The sequence below is a fragment of the Pan troglodytes genome, chromosome 23 (genome assembly GCF_028858775.2).
Source record: "Pan troglodytes isolate AG18354 chromosome 23, NHGRI_mPanTro3-v2.0_pri, whole genome shotgun sequence".
Lineage (NCBI taxonomy): Eukaryota > Metazoa > Chordata > Mammalia > Primates > Hominidae > Pan > Pan troglodytes.
The window spans coordinates 44,941,426-44,960,341 of NC_086016.1; the positions used below are offsets into that span (position 1 = coordinate 44,941,426).

At 47.7% G+C, this 18,916-nt stretch overlaps 1 protein-coding gene across 10 annotated transcripts in view; it reads right to left on the minus strand.

Moving 5' to 3' along the window:
• The window catches only part of PACSIN2 (protein kinase C and casein kinase substrate in neurons 2), a 146,256-nt gene that overhangs the window by 79,130 nt on the left and 48,210 nt on the right, over positions 1-18,916 (minus strand). For 2 of the 10 annotated variants that reach the window (XM_063807997.1, XM_054676161.2), the window contains exon 1: positions 14,516-14,713. The exons of 4 other annotated variants lie outside the window; for them this stretch is intronic. The gene's annotated coding sequence lies outside the window, so the exon portion shown is untranslated. Of the gene's footprint in view, positions 1-14,116; positions 14,274-14,515; positions 14,714-18,916 lie in introns of those variants that run through there. 4 more of the 10 variants (XM_054676160.2, XM_001171308.6, XM_054676162.2 and 1 more) reach the window with 4 other exon arrangements.

The following is an 18,916-nucleotide window of genomic DNA, read 5'->3' on the forward strand; positions in this document are numbered from 1 at the left end:
AGTAGCCACTGTACTCCAGCCTGGGCAACACAGTGAGATCCCATCTCTAAAAAAAAAATTTTAAGTACAAACCACGAGAGGATTTGGTTTTCAAATATTTTCTGGGCATCTATGCACTCAACTATGGTGCCGCTTTCTCAAGAAAATATTCTATTTCATTCAAAGGTATCAGCTAGAGCCAAAGCACTCTACTGTAGAGAAGAATATGGAGCCAGTTTCGTGTGACAAACTGATAAATGAATTCTAACTTGACAGTGCTTTTATTTCTAAAAAAAGTTCACATAAAATGAACTAGCCAGTAATTTGGAAAAACAAACAGGGAACTCAATTGTCAGGCAACAATCTGAAACTAATAGGCTTAAATCAAGCATAAAATTAATAGCAAAAGTTTCCCTTAAACAAGGGGAGTGGGCCAGGCATAGTGGCTCACGCCTGTAATCCCAGCACTTTGGGAGGCGGAGGTGGAAGGATTGCTTGAGCCCAGGAGTTACAAACCAGCCTGAGCAACAAGGTGGGATCCTGTCTCTATAAGGACAAAACATTTCTTAAATAATAGGTGCACATTTTAACTTCTAAGCTACCTTCTTACCAGCAAAATGGGAATAAAGGTGGCTGACCTACACAGAGTAGGAATTTAAATGACACATTATATGTGAGTGCCTGAAAATGTCAGTCTCCAGCCTTCCCAGCCTTCTTGCTCCTAGTCTGACTCCTCCTGGCCTCTCTGGCAACTTCCACCCCACACAGGGAGGATATGGCTTTGGCAAGCAGGACTTACACACCCATTCTCAGCTGTGCCACTGAGAACTCTAGAAACACAAAACAAAGACCTTCAACGTTAAGCCTCATACACACACGCGCGCGTGCATGCACACACACACACATTTTGTGATGCTAGCTGCCTAATAAACATTTCCAGTGACCACTTATAAAGGGGAAAAATTAATGACAATTCTTATTTATGATAAAATGCCGAATTACAATATACAATAATATTATCTGAGAAGCCCTGAAGAAAATGTCTTGGTTACTCTCTTGACTTCATTACAATACCCAATACCCCCACTACACACACACATACACTCACACACACTCTCTCACACACACACTCTCACACACACACACACAGGCAGAAAGAGCCTGTCCTTCATAAAAATTTGTCAGTTTGGCTGTCTCAAGACATAGCCTGTGTCCCAAATTCTTAAATATTTTCAATAAAATGTTTAATTTATTCTAATAAACGGAGTAAATATCAAGCCAAGGAAATTGATTTTACAAATTATTTTACATCTATCTCTCCCAATATTCTAAAAACATTTACTTTCTGAGTGCCAGAAACCTTGCTAAGAGCTAGGGGATGGAAATGAAAACAAGTGAATAACACCATGCAGGCCCTGCGGTCCAGGAGCTCACAGCACACTCAGCCCTTCATACCCAAGGGTTCCACATCTGTGGATTCAACCAGTCAGGAATCGAAAATATACGGGGGAAAGAAGTGGGTAGCTGCATCTGTACTAAACATGTACAGACTTTTTTTGCTTGTCATTATTCCCTAAACAATACGGTATAACTATTTACATTGTATTTATATTCTATTAGGTATTATAAGTAATCTAGAGATGATTTAAAGAATACTGAAGAGTATACATAAGTTATATGCAAATACAACACTATTTTATATCAGAGACGAGCATCCATGGATTTTGGTATCCTTTGGAGGGTCCTGGAACAATCCTCCAAGATACAAAGGAACAAATTGTCTAAATACTAGGAAAGATAAGACAAAGTCATACCAGATTAGGCTGAGAGGGAGGGAGGGAAGGAGAGAGGGAGAGAGGGGACCTGGAGGGGAGGGGAGGGGAGGGGAGGGGAGGGGAGTGGGGGAGGGAAGGGAGTGGGCAGGTGGGCAGGCACAGCATTTTGGTTGAGGAAAGAAGGCCTGCAGCTGCACAGCCTCCTAGGAGACAGCATGAGGTGGACTGACGATTGACGCTGCTGTCCAGGCACAGGCTCAGGACGGGCTCTGAAGGCCTGTGCAGCCACCATTGCTGAAACTGACTGAAAACAGCAGCCCCAGCCAACTAGTGCAAAGTTAGCTTACAGTAACATTCAAAGCCATAAGTAGCATTCTTACGTCTAAAAAGCTGAACACTTGGGCTTTATCTAAAAATATATGTTTAAGAGTGGGTAATTACCTAGAAAAAAAGTCCAGATGGCTATGTACCAAAAATGTGAATTCTTCCATTCAATGAAATGTAATGCAGCCTTACTTACCGTATGCCAGGCACCTCGCTGGGCCTGTGGGGTCCCGGGATGGGTAGAAGTGACAAGGCCCCTGTATATATTCCAGTAGGGGTCAGGAGATTTCAAAGCCACACCAGTAGGTAATGTAGCGGCAGACAGCATTAAGGGCTGGGGGAAAGCATGAAGCCAAGTGGGGGACAGAGAGTGACAGGGTCTACCTGGACAGATGGTGGTCAGGGAAGGTTGTCCTGAGTCTTGAATGAACATCTCTGGGTGGTGGAACATGAAAGTCTGGGCTTTTGCATATCTGTATCACTTAATTGTTCTGCCGTAAGAATATACTGATTGAGTTGCTTTTGAAAATTCAAAAGCAAAATAAGGCAGCACGTGGGCACCTTCCCTTTAGGTAAGCATGAAATCCAAGCTTTTCTGGTAAAGGAATCCACGAGCCTTATCTTCTAGTCACGATAACCGGCCTGCAGTATTAACTGCATTCTCTCAAGACAAGTAATTCCGGACAGTCCTGCAAAGCACCCAATTGGTGCCCTTATCACCCTGTGCACACCCATGGTGCCCAGGGCTCAGCCTCTTCTTCTCTGTGCACACTAGTTTCCTGGGTGACCCTCTCCCTCCTGTGACCTAAAATTCCATCCACGTGCTGATGCCTCCTCACTCAGCCTCTCCCTGAGCTCCAGATCCGGCACGGCCTGAGCTGCTGGCTCAGCATCTCCCCCTGGGAGGCTCACGGGCCTCTCCGACACACTGGCCGAAACCCACCTCTTGCTCCTGCATCCCCCGGTTGGGCTCCTCCAGGACACAGCTGCTCAGGACAAATGCCCCAGTGTCATCCCTGACTCCTCTCCTCCTCTCATGTCCACATAACATCACCTCTACCTCAAAACAGAGCCAGAATGTGGCCGCTTCACACCACCTCTGTCTCAGTTACCCTGGTTCAATCTACTAAACTCAAATCTTGCTAACAGCTATTGTCAACTGTCATAGTTATTGATACTCCCCACCCTGATTACAAGGTCCCATGTGATTCTAGCCCCTGCTTCCAGCGCCAGTCTCGCTCCTTCCAATCCCCACCCTGGACTCTGGCTACAGTGACCTCCATGTGGTTCTCCAAATGCACCAGACTCGGCTTACCTTTGCACCTGCCTCCCCTCTGCCGGGAATACCTGCCTCCCACATCTGTAGGATCTGCTGCCTCCCAGCATCAGATATTTGCTCAAACATTACCCTCTTCTTAAGAAAGCCTTCCCCCAGCCCTGATACTCCAGCCCTAACTCTGTTTTATTTTCTTAACACTCAACCTCACCTGCCAAATTATCTATTTTCTCTCTCCACTCACGAGAATGTAAGTTCCTTATGCACCAGGATTTTGCCTTGTTTGCCCGTGTTCCTACCACTGATACGTAACAGGCACATAATAAACACAACTGGAATGAATGAGTCAAGGAATGACAGAGCATAATTCTGTTTTCAGCAGCACAGCAAACCAGGTATCTTAATGACTCTCCTGTTGAAGAAATTTATTTATTTATTTATTATTTTATTTATTTTTTTTATTTTTAAGTTTATCTTTTTTTTGAGACAGAGTCTCATTCTGTCACCCAGGCTGGAGTGCAGTGGCACGATCTTGGCTCACTGCAGCAGCCTCTGCCTCCTTGGTTCAAGCGATTCTCCTGCCTCAGCCTCCTGATTAGCTGGGACTTCAGGCGCGCACCACCACGCCTGGCTAATTTGTTTTGTATTTTTAGTAGAGACGGGTTTTCACCACATTGGCCAGGATGGTCTCAATCTCCTGACCTCGTGATCCGCCCACCTTGGCCTCCCAAAGTGCTGGGATTACAGACGTTGAGCCACCACACCCGGCCTATTTTTTTTTTTTTTTTTTTTTGAGATGGAGTCTCGCTCTGTCGCCCCGGCTGGAGTGCAGTGGAGCGATCTCGGCTCACTACAATCTCTGCCTCCCAGGTTCAAGCAATTCTCCTGCCTCAGCCTCCCGAGTAGCTGGGATTACAGGTGTGTGCCACCAGGCCCAGCTAATTTTTGTGTGTTTTTAGTAGAGACGGGGTTTCTCCATATTGGACAGGCTGGTCTTGAACTCCTGACCTCAAGTGATCCACTGGCCTCGGCCTCCCACAGTGTTGGGATTACAGGCGTGAACCACCATGCCCAGCCCTTAAAGGATATACTTTTAAAAGAAGGAAATTATTTCAGATGGAAAGCCCTGAAGCACAAGAAGGAATGGTAAGCAAATATGCACATAAATATATTGGATAAATCTAAATAGCATTAACTGTATAAAAGACAACGGCAAATTTGCAGGATTTAAAAAAATCAGAAAAAAAAAAACTGGACAAGTTGAGAGGGCATATGGAGTTAAAATGTTTTCTATCCTTCCATTGTTCAAGAGAAGGGTAAAGATATTACTTAAGATTTTGTTAAGTACACAAAAATATCTAGGATAACCACTAAAGGAGCAGGCTGAGAATTTAATTTCTAAACTAAGAGTGAAAAAAAAATGCAATGGAAAATGGGCATGATGAAATGCAATCAAAACAAGAGAGAATAAAAATCTCACCAGAAGAACTATAGCCAATAGAAATTACAGGAATAATAAAAAATTACATGTCTATGCAAATTGCATTGAAGGGCCTAGCCACTGCAATAAGAAAAATAACTAAAAGGTGTAACAATCAGAAAAGAAGAAACGTAACAGCATTATTAGCATTAACAAACCATTATATGGTTTTAGCATGGCTGATGAACAGAGGAAGGGAATTTATCTAGAATGAGAGCTCTCAGCTACAATTTGAGAGCTATATATTTAAATGCAGTGCTAAGGGTTTCATTTAACATGAGGAAAAAACCATTGTCTTCATTTTATAGCTGAAGAAACTAAAACTCAGAGAGGTTAAGTAATGTGTTCAAAGCCACCTGGCAAGTAACCGGCTAGTTTTGAAATTAAGACAATCTGTCCCCAAGGCTTAACCACTATACTATGATGTCTCGACACACGATAAACATATATGTGCCCTCTCAGAGGCAAGCGTGATTGTGTGATTACAAGGACACTGGAGGAAAAAAGAGACGAAATTCACCTAAGGAAAGCCAGGGAAGAGGGGAATGCTTAGAGCAAGAATGGTATTCTGGAGAGAATAAGAACAGCACGTACAAAGGTTAAAAGGCATGAGGCTGGGTGCGGTGGCTCATGCCTGTAATCCTAGCACTTTGGGAGGCTGAGGCAGGCAGATCACTTGAGGTCAGGAGTTCGAAACCAGCCTAGCCAACATAGTGAAACCCTGTCTCTACCAAAAAACTCAAAAAATTAGCCAGGCATGGTGACATGTGCCTATAGTCCCAGCTACTTGGGAGGCTGAGGCATGAGAATCACTTGAACCTGGGAGGCGGAGGTTGCAGTGAGCCGAGATCATGCCACTGCACTCCAGCCTAGGCGACTGGGCAAGACCCTATCTTGAAAGCAAAAAGCGCATAAAGGAAGGTTCCCTTGGACAGAGAGTGGAGAACAGCCCATCGAGCCTCTAGTCTTGGGCTGTCCAGTATGGCAGCCACCAGCTATTAACACTTAAAATGTAGTTAGTCCAAGTGAGAAACTGACTTTTTGTTTTGAGACAGGGTGTCCCTCTGTCATTCACGCTGAGTGCAGTGGCACTATCACAGCTCATTGCAGCCTCAACCTCCTGGGTGTAAGCGATCCTCCCACTTGAGCCTTCTGAAGCTTGGACTACAAGTATGTGCCACTGCACCTGGCTAATTTTTTATTTTTTATAGAGACAGAGGACTCACTATGTTGCCCAGACTGGTCTCAATGACTTTTTAATTTTAGTCAATTTTAATGTAAACAGTCACATGTGGTTAGTGGCTACCACACTGGACATCGCAGTTCTGGAGGTTCAAGTCTGGAGAAAGGGAAATGGTTAGAAGACCAGGAGAGAAGGACTGTGTGGTAGATAGAGCTCCCTCTCCCCTCTCCCCTCTCCCCTCTCCCCTCCCCCCTCCCTCCTCTCCCCTCTCCCCTCTCCCCTCTTTCCACGGTCTCCCTCTGATGCCGAGCCGAAGCTGGACGGTACTGCTGCCATCTCGGCTCACTGCAACCTCCCCGCCCGGTTCTCCTGCCTCAGCCTGCCGAGTGCCTGCGATTGCAGGCGTGCGCCGCCACGCCTGACTGGTTTTCGTGTTTTTTTGGTGGAGACGGGGTTTCGATGTGTCGGCTGGGCTGGTCTCCAGCTCCTAACCGCGAGTGATCCGCCAGCCTCGGCCTCCCGAGGTGCCGGGATTGCAGACGGAGTCTCGTTAACTCAGTGCTCAATGGCGCCCAGGCTGGAGTGCAGTGGCGTGATCTCGGCTCGCTACAACCACCTCCCAGCCGCCTGCCTTGGCCTCCCTAAGTGCCGAGATTGCAGCCTCTGCCTGGCAGCCACCCCGTCTGGGAAGTGAGGAGCGTCTCCACCTGACCGCCCATCGTCTGGGATGTGAGGAGCCCCTCTGCCTGGCTGCCCAGTCTGGAAAGTGAGGAGCGTCTCTGCCCGGCCGCCATCCCATCTAGGAAGTGAGGAGCGCCTCTTCCCGGCCGCCATCACATCTGGGAAGTGAGGAGCGTCTCTGCCCGGCCGCCCATCGTCTGAGATGTGGGGAGCACCTCTGCCCTGCCGCCCCGTCCGGGATGTGAGGAGCGTCTCTGCCCGGCCGCCCTGTCTGAGAAGTGAGGAGACCCTCTGCCTGGCAACCGCCCCGTCTGAGAAGTGAGGAGCCCCTCCGCCCGGCAGCCACCCCGTCTGAGAAGTGAGGAGCGTCCTCCCTCCTCGTCTGGGAGGGAGGTGGGGGGGTCAGCCCCCCGCCCAGCCAGCCGCCCCGTCCGGGAGGTGAGGGGCACCTCTGCCCGGCCGCCCCTACCGGGAAGTGAGGAGCCCCTCTGCCCGGCCAGCCGCCTCGTCCGGGAGGGAGGTGGGGGGGTCAGCCCCCCTCCCGGCCAGCCGCCCCATCTGGGAGGGAGGTGGGGGGGGTCAGCCCCCTGCCCGGCCAGCCGCCCCGTCCGGGAGGGAGGTGGGGGGATCAGCCCCCTGCCTGGCCAGCCGCCCCGTCCGGGAGGGAGGTGGGGGGATCAGCCCCCTGCCCGGCCAGCCGCCCTGTCCAGGAGGTGGGGGGGGGGCGCCTCTGCCCGGCCGCCCCTACTGGGAAGTGAGGAGCCCCTCTGCCCGGCCAGCCGCTCTGTCTGGGAGGGAGGTGGGGGGGTCAGCCCCCGGCCTGGCCAGCCGCCCCGTCCGGGAGGGAGGTGGGGGGGTTAGCCCCCCGCCTGGCCAGCCGCCCCATCCGGGAGGTGAGGGGCGCCTCTGCCCGGCCGCCCCTTCTGGGAAGTGAGGAGCCCCTCTGCCCGGCCAGCCGCCCCGTCCGGGAGGGAGGTGGGGGGGTCAGCCCCCCGCCCGGCCAGCCGCCCCGTCCGGGAGGGAGGTGGGGGGGTCAGCCCCCCGCCCGGCCAGCCGCCCCGTCCGGGAGGGAGGTGGGGGGGTCAGCCCCCCGCCCGGCCAGCCGCCCCGTCCGGGAGGGAGGTGGGGGGGTCAGCCCCCCGCCCGGCCAGCCGCCCCGTCCGGGAGGGAGGTGGGGGGGTCAGCCCCCCGCCCGGCCAGCCGCCCCGTCCGGGAGGGAGGTGGGGGGGTCAGCCCCCCGCCCGGCCAGCCGCCCCGTCCGGGAGGGAGGTGGGGGGTCAGCCCCCCGCCCGGCCAGCCACCCCGTCCGGGAGGGAGGTGGGGGGGTCAGCCCCCCGCCCGGCCAGCCGCCCCGTCCGGGAGGGAGGTGGGGGGATCAGCCCCCCGCCCGGCCAGCCGCCCTGTCCGGGAGGTGAGGGGCGCCTCTGCCCGGCTGCCCCTACCGGGAAGTGAGGAGCCCCTCTGCCCGGCCAGCCGCCCCCTCCGGGAGGGAGGTGGGGGGGTCAGCCCCCCGCCGGGCCAGCCGCCCCATCGGGGAAGTGAGGGGCGCCTCTGCCCGGCCGCCCCTACTGGGAAGTGAGGAGCCCCTCTGCCCGGCCAGCCGCCCTGTCCGGGAGGGAGGTGGGGGGTCAGCCCCCCACCCGGCCAGCCGCCCCGTCCGGGAGGGAGGTGGGGGGGGTCAGCCCCCCGCCCGGCCAGCCGCCCCGTCCGGGAGGTGAGGGGCGCTTCTGCCCGGCCGCCCCTACTGGGAAGTGAGGAGCTCCTCTGCCCGGCCACCACCCCATCTGGGAGGTGTACTCAACAGCTCATTGGGAGCGGGCCATGAGGACGGTGGCGGTTTTGTGGAGTGGAGGGGGGGGAAGGGTGGGGAAAGGATTGAGGAGTCGGATGGTTGCTGTGTCTGTGTGGAGAGAGGTAGACATGGGAGACTTTTCATTTTGTTCTGTGCTGGGAAGAGTTCTTCTGCCTTGGGATCCTGTTGATCTGTGACCTTGCCCCCAACCCTGTGCTCTCTGAAACATGTGCTGTATCCACTCAGGGTTGAATGGATTGAGGGCGGTGCAGGATGTGCTTTGTTGAACAGATGCTTGAAGGCAGCATGTTCGTTGAGAGTCATCACCACTCCTTAATCTCGGGTGCCCAGGGACACGGACGCTGCGGAGGGCCGCAGGGTCCTCTGCCTAGGAAAACCAGAGAACTTTGTTCGCTTGTTTGTCTGCTGACCTTCCCTCCACTGTTGTCCTGTGACCCTGCCAAGTCCCCCTCTGCGAGAAACACCCAAGAATGATCAATAAAAAAGAAAAAAAAAAAGACTACTTTAAAAAATAAAAAAATAAAAAAAATAAAAAGAAGACCAGGAAAGAGGAATATATCCAAGAGGAAAAACAGACAGGACATAGTGATGGATGATGCCAGGGAATGGGGGATGGGGGCAGGGATTCAAAGTCTCAAATTTCGGAGGCATGGTAGGTGATAATGCCACAAAGAGAAAAATAGAATTAAGAACAAACTGGTTTGGGATGAAAAATAACTGGTTTGGATCTGATAAATATGATGTTCCTGAAGCATGTCCACATATAAACGGCACTCCAGCCACAACAAGCTCCTAAGTCTGGCAGATTCTGACCTCCTTGCCTTTGCATATATTGCTCCCGCTGCTTCTCTTGGGTACCTGACAAACCACTCCCTCTAAAACTCATCATCAAACTGGAGTTTCCCCCAGTCTCCTCCATTCTTCATGGCAGAATAAGGTCCCAATAGCTCTTTAAGACTCACCACCCTGCTGCTTAGAAGTCTCTTTACCTTGCTGGACTGTGAGGTCCTCAGAGACCAGAACTCAATCCTAACTGTCTATGGATCCCTAGAGTCTAGCACAGTGCCTGATGTGAACTGCGTGGACAAGAGACCAAGAAGGTAAACTGAATGAATGAATGAATGAATGAATGAACAAACGAACAAACGAACGAACGAAAAAACAAATCAACTGATCCAGCCAGCCAGCATCCAGGTGAACTGTCCCTCCAGGCAGTGATCTAACGGACGGCTGGAAATAAGCCCAGAGCTCACTCAGGTGCCTGCATGTCTACCAATAAAAGCTGTCATACCTGGAGATAGCATCAGGGGGAAAAAAAAAAAGGCTGTCAGGTGCTGGGACAAGTACAGTTTACATAGCCTCACATCATGACTTTTCATCATCATGACAACTTCCACCATCCCAAATGCAAACTCTTCAACCTCAGAAGTTCACTGGGTACACCTAAGATTCAATTTAATGTCTTCGAGTTCAATGTGAAGTATGAAAGATTTATCCACCAAAAGTGGTCTTGCCGCTTTCCTTCATGGCTTTACAGTCTTGCTTTCTAACATTCTTCCTGCACAGTAATGGTAGGATCTGACTAAGTGAACCTGAGGTGACCATCCCTATAGATGGGAAAGTAGTAACAAATGTTTCTGTCTTCCAAATCAATAGATACTGGTGATCAGTCTACTACGCCCTGTGCTATTTTTTCTTCATGTGTCAGTTCATAGCAGAGAAGATAGAGAAGTCATTTCATTATCCCCAAAACTGTCATGTGCTTCATTTATTTTGTTAAACTAGCACTACCAATCTATGTTAGGAATTTAAGAGTCAAAGAGAGAGTTCCAAATTGGGAAGTTCAACATTTTGTCCTGTTAATTACATCAACATTTCGTCAAGTAAGCATTTTCCAGCAAAATCATTCTTCCTCGTTCTCCTTCAAGGACTCCACTGTAGAACAAATCCTGATGGGAAACATGACTGAGTATGAAATTCATAGCACCCTTCACATTAACAAAAAGATAATCTAAATGCCATACTATTGTGATGACCACTGGCACACATTTCAAATTAATTCTAACTTCCTATTAGATTCTTTAAGTTTCTCAAAATAAAATATGTACCATGAGCCCACATAAAGATTTATGTCTTATGATTCATATATGACAGAGTCAAATAAGAAAAAACTTAGGCCAGAGCCCCAGGGCTGGAGGAGACGTCAGGTAGACACAACCTGTTACTTGGTGTCAAGGCAGAACTGTGACATGCAAATGCATTTAGACCACCTAGTGAAATGTGACTATAGTGCCTTCAAAAGTAATCACTAAGGAAAAGCAAACAATGTCATTCATTCATTCATTCATTCAAATCAATAACCCTTGTCTAATTACTATCTCACCATACTGACACACACATACATGCTCCTCTTTACCAAACTCTAAGGGCCTAGGATACTGGGGGACGTTTCTTCATAGTCTTAGAGAAGGTTCTGAGGCCACTTCTAGAATCTGGTCTGGAGAGCTGCCCTGGGCAGAGGTGGACATGAAAAAGGCCCAAACACCAACAACACAAACTCTGAGATTTCTAAGCCAACAGCAGCCCCAGGGGGCTGCCGTTTAACCCCTTCTCAGTTTGGAGCAATGCCAGCACTGCAACAGTCTGGTATCTCTTTCTCATCTTTAAATCTCACAAACACAGCAACATTTATACTAATGTGGGCAGAAGCTAGAGGCCAGGGAGGGAAGCATATCAAATGTTACTTATAGACTGCAGAAGATAAGAAGGTCAATTATACACTAAGAAAAGGAAGCCGATTGGAATAGTCTATACTTAATATATACTGAAAATATAATAGTAAGTATAAAATGCTAATTGGGGAACAAAGGTAACTAAATTATGGGAGAAGCGAACTAAGCCACTGCGGCTCCTGAGCCTGCAGCCCCACTTCTTCTCCAGGCCCCAGGATAATGTCGCCTGGCTCACCAAATGAAAGCAGCACCTCTTTAAGGAGACTGACAGAAAGTGCCCACTAGAACACCAGGAGGGAAGACAGTTCTGACACACTGCATAAAAATATTGCTTATGTATTCCACTTCATTCTTCAGTTTCATAAATTAAAATAGTTGTAAAGTTATTAAATTCAACTTCAAATACAATTAACATATTTATGAAAGTGCCTGTTTTCCTGAAGTGCTTTTGTTTCAGAAATTCTTCAAGGCATATATTCTAAATACTTTAGAAAATACAAATAAGCGCTATCCTGTGAACCTCCCCAAGGTATTTTAAGGTGACTTTGGACAGACAGTGATGGCACACCGAGGTCTAGGAACAGTCACCCACTGTTCTCAGCATACCTGTTTATAACTAACTCCCACACCTGAATTTCAGAGGATTCAAACTGAATTTTTAGCAGAGACCATTTTTAATGATTCTGGAAAATTGTGAGTAAATTCCATTTTTATAAATTAAATCATTTTCTCCTTTATTTATATTATGTTGTATTATTTTAAAGTCTTTCATATTCCAATACCTCTTCAGTTCAGCTCAAGACAGAGTCAGTATTCCCTTATAGGGGCTGAAAGACAGAAATGCTAAAGGTTTGGGGTTTCCCTTTCACACCCTGAAGAATCCTGTTTCAAAGAAGAATTGAGTGCTTGTCTGTTTCTTGTATTAGTTGTGATTGTATTAAGTTTGGCATTCTCATCTGGCAAGCAATCCCATCGTGAGGCCCGCTTCTATCAGTAACAATTGACTGTCTCTCCCCTGAGCTAGGGGAGAGGCAAGCAAAACTTTATAATATAGAGAATTGTTGATTTTTAAGAAATGTCAATGCTCTTTGTACTTGAGGTAATTCACTATACATCTATGCAAATGGTACTTACAGCAAAAAAGTTATTGAATAAAAGCTGAGTGTTTGAAAGTGAAACAAATATAAATGGACTCATCAGTAGAAAAAAAAAAACACTCTTAGCTAAGTGATACTCATCTTAAGATAATAATGCGAAGAAAGCAGATTACTGTAATGGAAAGAGTAATGACCCTGGTCTCATGACCAGGGTTTCAGACTCACTCGGCTACCAACGAGACGAGTGACCTTGGACAAGTTGTCACCTCTGGATCCCAATTCCTTTGGTAAAGTGAGGATCCTGGAATATTAAGTCCAAGAGCCATTACAGCTCTAAATATTGCGTTCCCACCTTCTGCATTATGCCACCAAATGAATAACAGAATTGTGTGGGTGGGCAAACGGTCTGAAAGGACTAACACTGTTTAAAAAGAAAAAAGGAAGGCGTATTTTTACTTATTGGCATAAATCTCATACCTGTAAAAATGCTTTGGTTTGAAGTTATGAAACCTCTTTGCTGTTTTCATAAATACAGCATTTAAAATTCATCCAGAATTCAGTAGGATGTTTTACTGACAAGAAGGAAGGGATCTGAAGAAAGAGATATTCAGAGCTACAAGAGCAAAGACAAAACTGATGGGCCCGATTAAGGTCGGACAGACATACTATATACCTTGGGGGTTTCTAGAAACCTTTCCTATGCAATCTTAAAAGTATTTGAAACACACACTTCACAGTAAGTAACATCCTAACAAGAAAGCATGTTTTCCTGTGAGGCACAGGCTGCACCAGCACAGTATTTTCTGGAGGATGGAGAAAGGATGCTGCCTTTTTAATGGCAATCAGTAATCCAGTAAGTATAATTCACTGAGTGATGGGTCACTTAAGTATCAGGATTTTAAAAATCTAATAAAATTACAGCACCACAGCCATAAAGGGGAGCCACTGTTTTTCAAAAATTCCAGAATATGACTTCTAAGAAACAATTAAATACGTACATAAGGCTGCTCAGTTATTAAAACAATAAGACTTTTACATTTTGTTACCCGACAAAAATATAAACAGTGTCTAGTGACAGCCCTCAGAGGGGGACGAGGGCACAGGGTCCAGCTGGGATGAGAAATGAGAAGAACTGAGGGGGAGGATGGGAAGGGGGTCGGGAGGGGTCCTGGAGCGGTGGCAGGTGATCAGAGACTGCAGTAAACAGTCATGAAACAGCAATTACAGTCTCCTGGAAAAGATAATTTGTTTTCTCTCTCAAGTCCCACTTATGTGTTTGTAGATTAGATTTGGCTGTAAAGAAAGAAAATGGCAGCATGTAATAAACATTAAGGCCTTAAAGTAGGGGGAAAAGCCCTCTATTAACAGCTAACTCAAGTAACTCATTTAGCTACTCGGTAAGAAAAAAATACAGCTAAAGTATGTCAGCTATTCTAAAACATGCCAAAGCAAAGGTGCAAAGTTATTGCATCTATTTTGAAAGGAAACACGCACGTATGTTCTAAAACCAGAGTCAAAAATTATAAAACACAATCCTTCATTTGTTTAAGCCGAAATCTATTCTCCAAGAAAATCAAACACTTACTCTGACATTTTCTCCAAGCACCCTGGATAAAGCATTCTGCATTGCTCAGTTAATAATGAACTAATTGAACATTTCCGTCAAGGAGCTCTAAAACTAGGTGCGCTTGCATAGAAGGTGAGAGTTCTGTTAAATCAGTCACTCAGTGAGAAAGAAAACAATTCCGTGAAAATTCTACTTTCAAAGAGGTCTACCTTAAAGGAAATGCAAGCCTTCCACAGCACACTCACATTTTTCTGTCAGATCCCGGCTAACTCTGCAGCTCAGCTTCCGTACCTGCCTCTTTCCAACCCTGCTGGCATGTCTGACCTCTGTCTCTCAGCTGAATTCTCCCAGCACATTTAATCATTTCCTGTTGGCTGCCGAGATAAGGTCATTCCCCTACACTGCTGCATTCGCTGTACAGTCCCAGGTTCCCAGACTGCACGCTCCTGCCTGCTGTGGCCATCACAGAAGAGCTCTCTTTTCAGTAAGTGGCCAAAGAGAAATTTCAGTATTTCCACGGAAAATCAGGGAGAAGAGGTCTGAGAACAAAATTCATACTACCCCCTCCCCCACACACAAAAAATCAAATTATATACAAACTAACTTACACCATACATGAGTCTTCTAATATCTTCTTGTATTTGGGATCCTCCTGCTTACAAGAGAAAAAAGACAGCATGCTCTCTCTGCATCTGAGGGGCGTCACAGCAGTCAGTGGGACAGGGACTTGCTTGCACAGGATAATCTTACATTGTCCCTACATGTGGAAGTCAACTTCCTTCTGTGACTACACACAACAAGGCAATGCCTGTCAGCAGATGAACAGGAAGCCTCATGCAGGAGACAGGACTGGGGACACGGAGTCCCCTGGAGACAGGCAGGGGACCCCATGGTCTCTCAGCAGCACGACTGTCTCCTAAGAACTAGGACACTCAAATACGCAAGTGTGATTACATGGAAATAAAAACACCTCGCTTCTTCAATTTTTACAAAGAATTTAAAGTGAAGAAAAAAACAATAAAGCTTTAGGTGAGGAGAGAAAGATTTTAAAATGCTTGTGCCTACAAGAATACATGCTGTACGGTTCCCTTTGGATCCAGCACAAGAAAAGGCGTAACTAATCTACACCCTTCGAAGCCAGGACAGGGAAGAGAAAGAGGAGGCAGGCAGGAAGGGGTGCCAGGAGGGTTCTGGAGCTGTGCTATGGCTCTTAAACTGGCTATGGGTGTGCTGCGCTTGTGAAAATTCACTGATATGTACACTTGAGATCTGTGCACTTTAGGTATGCATATTATTCAATAACACTTTTTAAAATCTCATACAGTAACAAAAAATACAGACACTACAGGAAAGAGTAGATATGGAAACCAACCTGCAAAAACAGACAGGAAACAAATATTTCAAGGGATCAATTTCCGCCAGGTGCCCTCCTAGAAGATACACATGCACACTCCCCCATTCCCCTTGGCAAGCCAGGATCTAAGTGGTAATGGCCAGGGCGGGGCCAGTTCAGGGCGGTTCCTCCTTTCAACATGGCCCAAGCGGATGTATGTAGGGATGGGAAAATACGTAATTGGTAAAAGAACATACTGCAAGGGGAAACTGTGCTAAGTGGATATACACTATTTACCAGTGTTCTTGCTACTCATATTCATTCAAAAATGTTCAGTTAAAAACAGCCATCTAGTCTTACCTTATAACACAAAACGAAGTAGGTTAAAAATCTCTTTTGAAAATCTTGTGTTTAGACAAACACTGCGGAAGGCCGCAGGGTCCTCTGCCTAGGAAAACCAGAGACCTTTGTTCACTTGTTTATCTGCTGACCTTCCCTCCACTATTGTCCTATGACCCTGCCAAATCCCCCTCTGTGAGAAACACCCAAGAATGATCAATTAAAAAAAAAAAAGAAAGAAAAAGAAAATCTTGTGTTTAGAAATTCCTTAGGCTGGGCCAGTGGCTCACACTTGTAGTCCCAGCACTTTGGTAGGCTGAGGCAAATGGATTGCTTGAAGCCAGGAGTTTGAGATCAGCCTAGCCAATATGGTGAAACCTCATCTCTACTAAAAAATACAAAAATTGGCCAGGTGTAGTGGCACATGCCTGTAATCCCAGCTACTCAGGAGGCTGAGGCACGAGAATCGCTTGACCCCAGGGAGCAGAGGTTGCAGTGAGCTGAGATCACGTCACTGCACTCTAGCCTGGGTGACAGAGCGAGATCCTGTCTCAAAAAAAAGAGAAAAAGAAATTCCTTAATGGAAAAATACCAATAAAAGCAAAGACCACATAACATGAGACTCTATTACTTGACATATGATAATAATGTACACTACTTGAGAAATTATTTACCACCCCTCCCCACACAGCCCGTCACCAAAAAAGCAGAGAAGTCAACACATATTTCACTATATCCTGTGGTTGGCTTAGTTAAATCCACGGCACCATCACAGAAGATGAACAGCAGAGTGCCACGCCCGCCACAGCTGGCAAGCACTCAGTCCACTAAGACAGAAGCAGCACCTGAGTTCTGGGGAAGCGAGTTTGAGACCAGCCTGGCCAACGTGGTGAAACCCCGTCTGTACTAAAAAATACAAAAATTGTCTACCTGTTCCCTCCCCCAAGTCAGGATACCAGAAAACTTTTTTTTTTTTTTTGTCCCAGAGCCCCACTTAGGGCTGCTGGTTATGGGAGGGCTTTTTGTTTAAGAGACTCACTCTCTTCTTTTAAATCCAACAAACACAGGCTGCTCAATAAACATTTACACAGCACTTACTTTATTTCTGGCTAAATCATGAAAATAGCTCTTTGGGGGTAAGCACTGTTATCTTCATTTCCCAGATGAGAGGTTATGCAACTTGCTAAGTGTCCCACAGCTGGCGCAAGGAGAGCCAGCCTGTAAGCCAGGCTACACGACACTGCCCCTCCAACTTGACTTCCCTCAACGATCAGAACTGGGTCTTGGATAGTTTCTGCTTAATGAAAAGCTGAACTTGGAAAAGGAGAAGAGGCCCAAGGCAGAACTGGGGGTGGGGGGTGGAGGGTGAGGTCTGGGGTAGGGGGTGAGGGCCACATCCAGCACAGGGCAAGGGAAGGCCAGCCCAGCAGCCATTCACAGTCCAGGTCACAGGGCCACCCTCACATGCCCTCAGGCAAAGTGCAGCCTGGATGCCTGGGGTGGGTGGAGGCATTGTGAGTCCTGCCCCAAGTACCCAGTCACAAGAGCAAGGGGGGGGGGGGGGGCGCAGAAAAAGAAAACTGACTTTGAACTGAATAGTAGTGGGACTAGGAAGTCATCAGACCAGATCTCCAGTGTGGCTAAAGACACCCTCTCCCTGCCCATGTCAGCCACATCTCACTAGTGGACTCCAGGCAGGAAACGTGGACTATGGCAGAACACAAGACTGACTCAGGCAGCTCTCCTGTCCCTGGCAGTGATACAGCTGCCCGACCACTCTTTAGGTGATGCTGGGACAGAAACGCCGCTCAGGGAAGCTCACCTGCTGGCCTCTGGCATGCAGAGCCTAAGCTGGAATTCCAGTTCTGATCTGGCTTCTGTCATCAAAGACTGGAAACCATTGGACATTCATTCAACAAACATTAATGCCAGGCACAGTGCTTAGGGTCCCACAGTCAAAGCAGCCAAGGTCCCTGCCCCGGCCCACAATGTACAGGCTGAGCAGAAGTGCAAATAAATAAAACAAGGGACGTCTCATGCTGGTTCTCCAAGAGTGTGCAACCAGCCTACTCAAACCATGTGGATTAAGGCGGAAGAAAATTCAGAAACAGAGTCCACCAAGTTAACTAAAGACCAGCAGCGCCACCCATCAGCTCAGGCCCCCTGCAGAGGCGGCAAACAACACGCAGGGCAGCACTTCCCAGGGGGATTCTTTCGCCCAGCGGTCAGTGCAGCTCCAGCAGGCCAGTTTATCAGCCTAGCAGGACTCAAAGACAGGACAGGATCCAGCAAGGCTGCTGCTTCTATCTGAGGCCTTTTGTTATATGATTGTCGCATGGTAAAAATGACTGCTTGTACCACGTTTACCACGCTCATTTGAAACACTATAAGATAGGTACTCCTAGCCCTGTTTTACAGGGAAGGAAACCACCACAGAACATAAGCAATCTGCCCAAGGTCACCCAGCTAATAAGGGCAGAATGGGATTCAGTCAGGTCCACTTGATACAAAGTCCCTCCTCTCTCTACCACACCCGTGCCTCCCATGGAACGGGACCTGCTATGAAAATCAAGGTATTTGGCAAAAGGTCGTGTCATTTGGAAACAATAAAATTTCTACAATTTTTTTTTTCACCACTTCTCTACTGGTCTGTCATCGCTCTAATACTATACTGCCTTACAAAAAAAAAAAAGCTTTATTGAGATATAATTCACATGTCACACAGTTCACCCATTTAAAGGGCACAATTCAATGTTATTTAGTATATTCACAGGTGTGTGCAACCATCACCACCATCAAGGGTACGACATTTTCATTACCTCAAAGAGAAACCCTGTACCCTTTAGCTATCATCCCTCTATTCCCAACCCCTTCCCCAGCCCGCGGCAGTCATTGTGTTTTACAAGGTGATTCTTGGCTGGGCACGGTGGTCCATGCCTGTAATCCCAGTACTTTGTGGGGCCAAGGTGCGCAGATCACTTGAGGTCAGGAGTTGGAGACCAGCCTGGCCAACATAGTGAAACCCTGTCTCCACTAAAAGTACAAAAATTAGCTGGGCATGGTGGCACATGCCTGTAATCTCAGCTACTCGAGAGGCTGAGGCAGGAGGATTGCTTGAACCCAGGAGGTGGAGGTTGCAGTGAGCCAAGATCGTGCCATTACACTCCAGCCTGGGCGACAGAGCGAGACTCCGTCTGGAAAAAAAAAAAAAAAAAAAGGTGATTCTTAAAGTGATCATGGGCACACAGTAATTGGGTTGTTAATAGAATACCACAGATTGCAGTTCTGCGCTCGCCTCAGTCTTTCCCTAGCAGGCTAAAACTAACAGCTGAGCCAG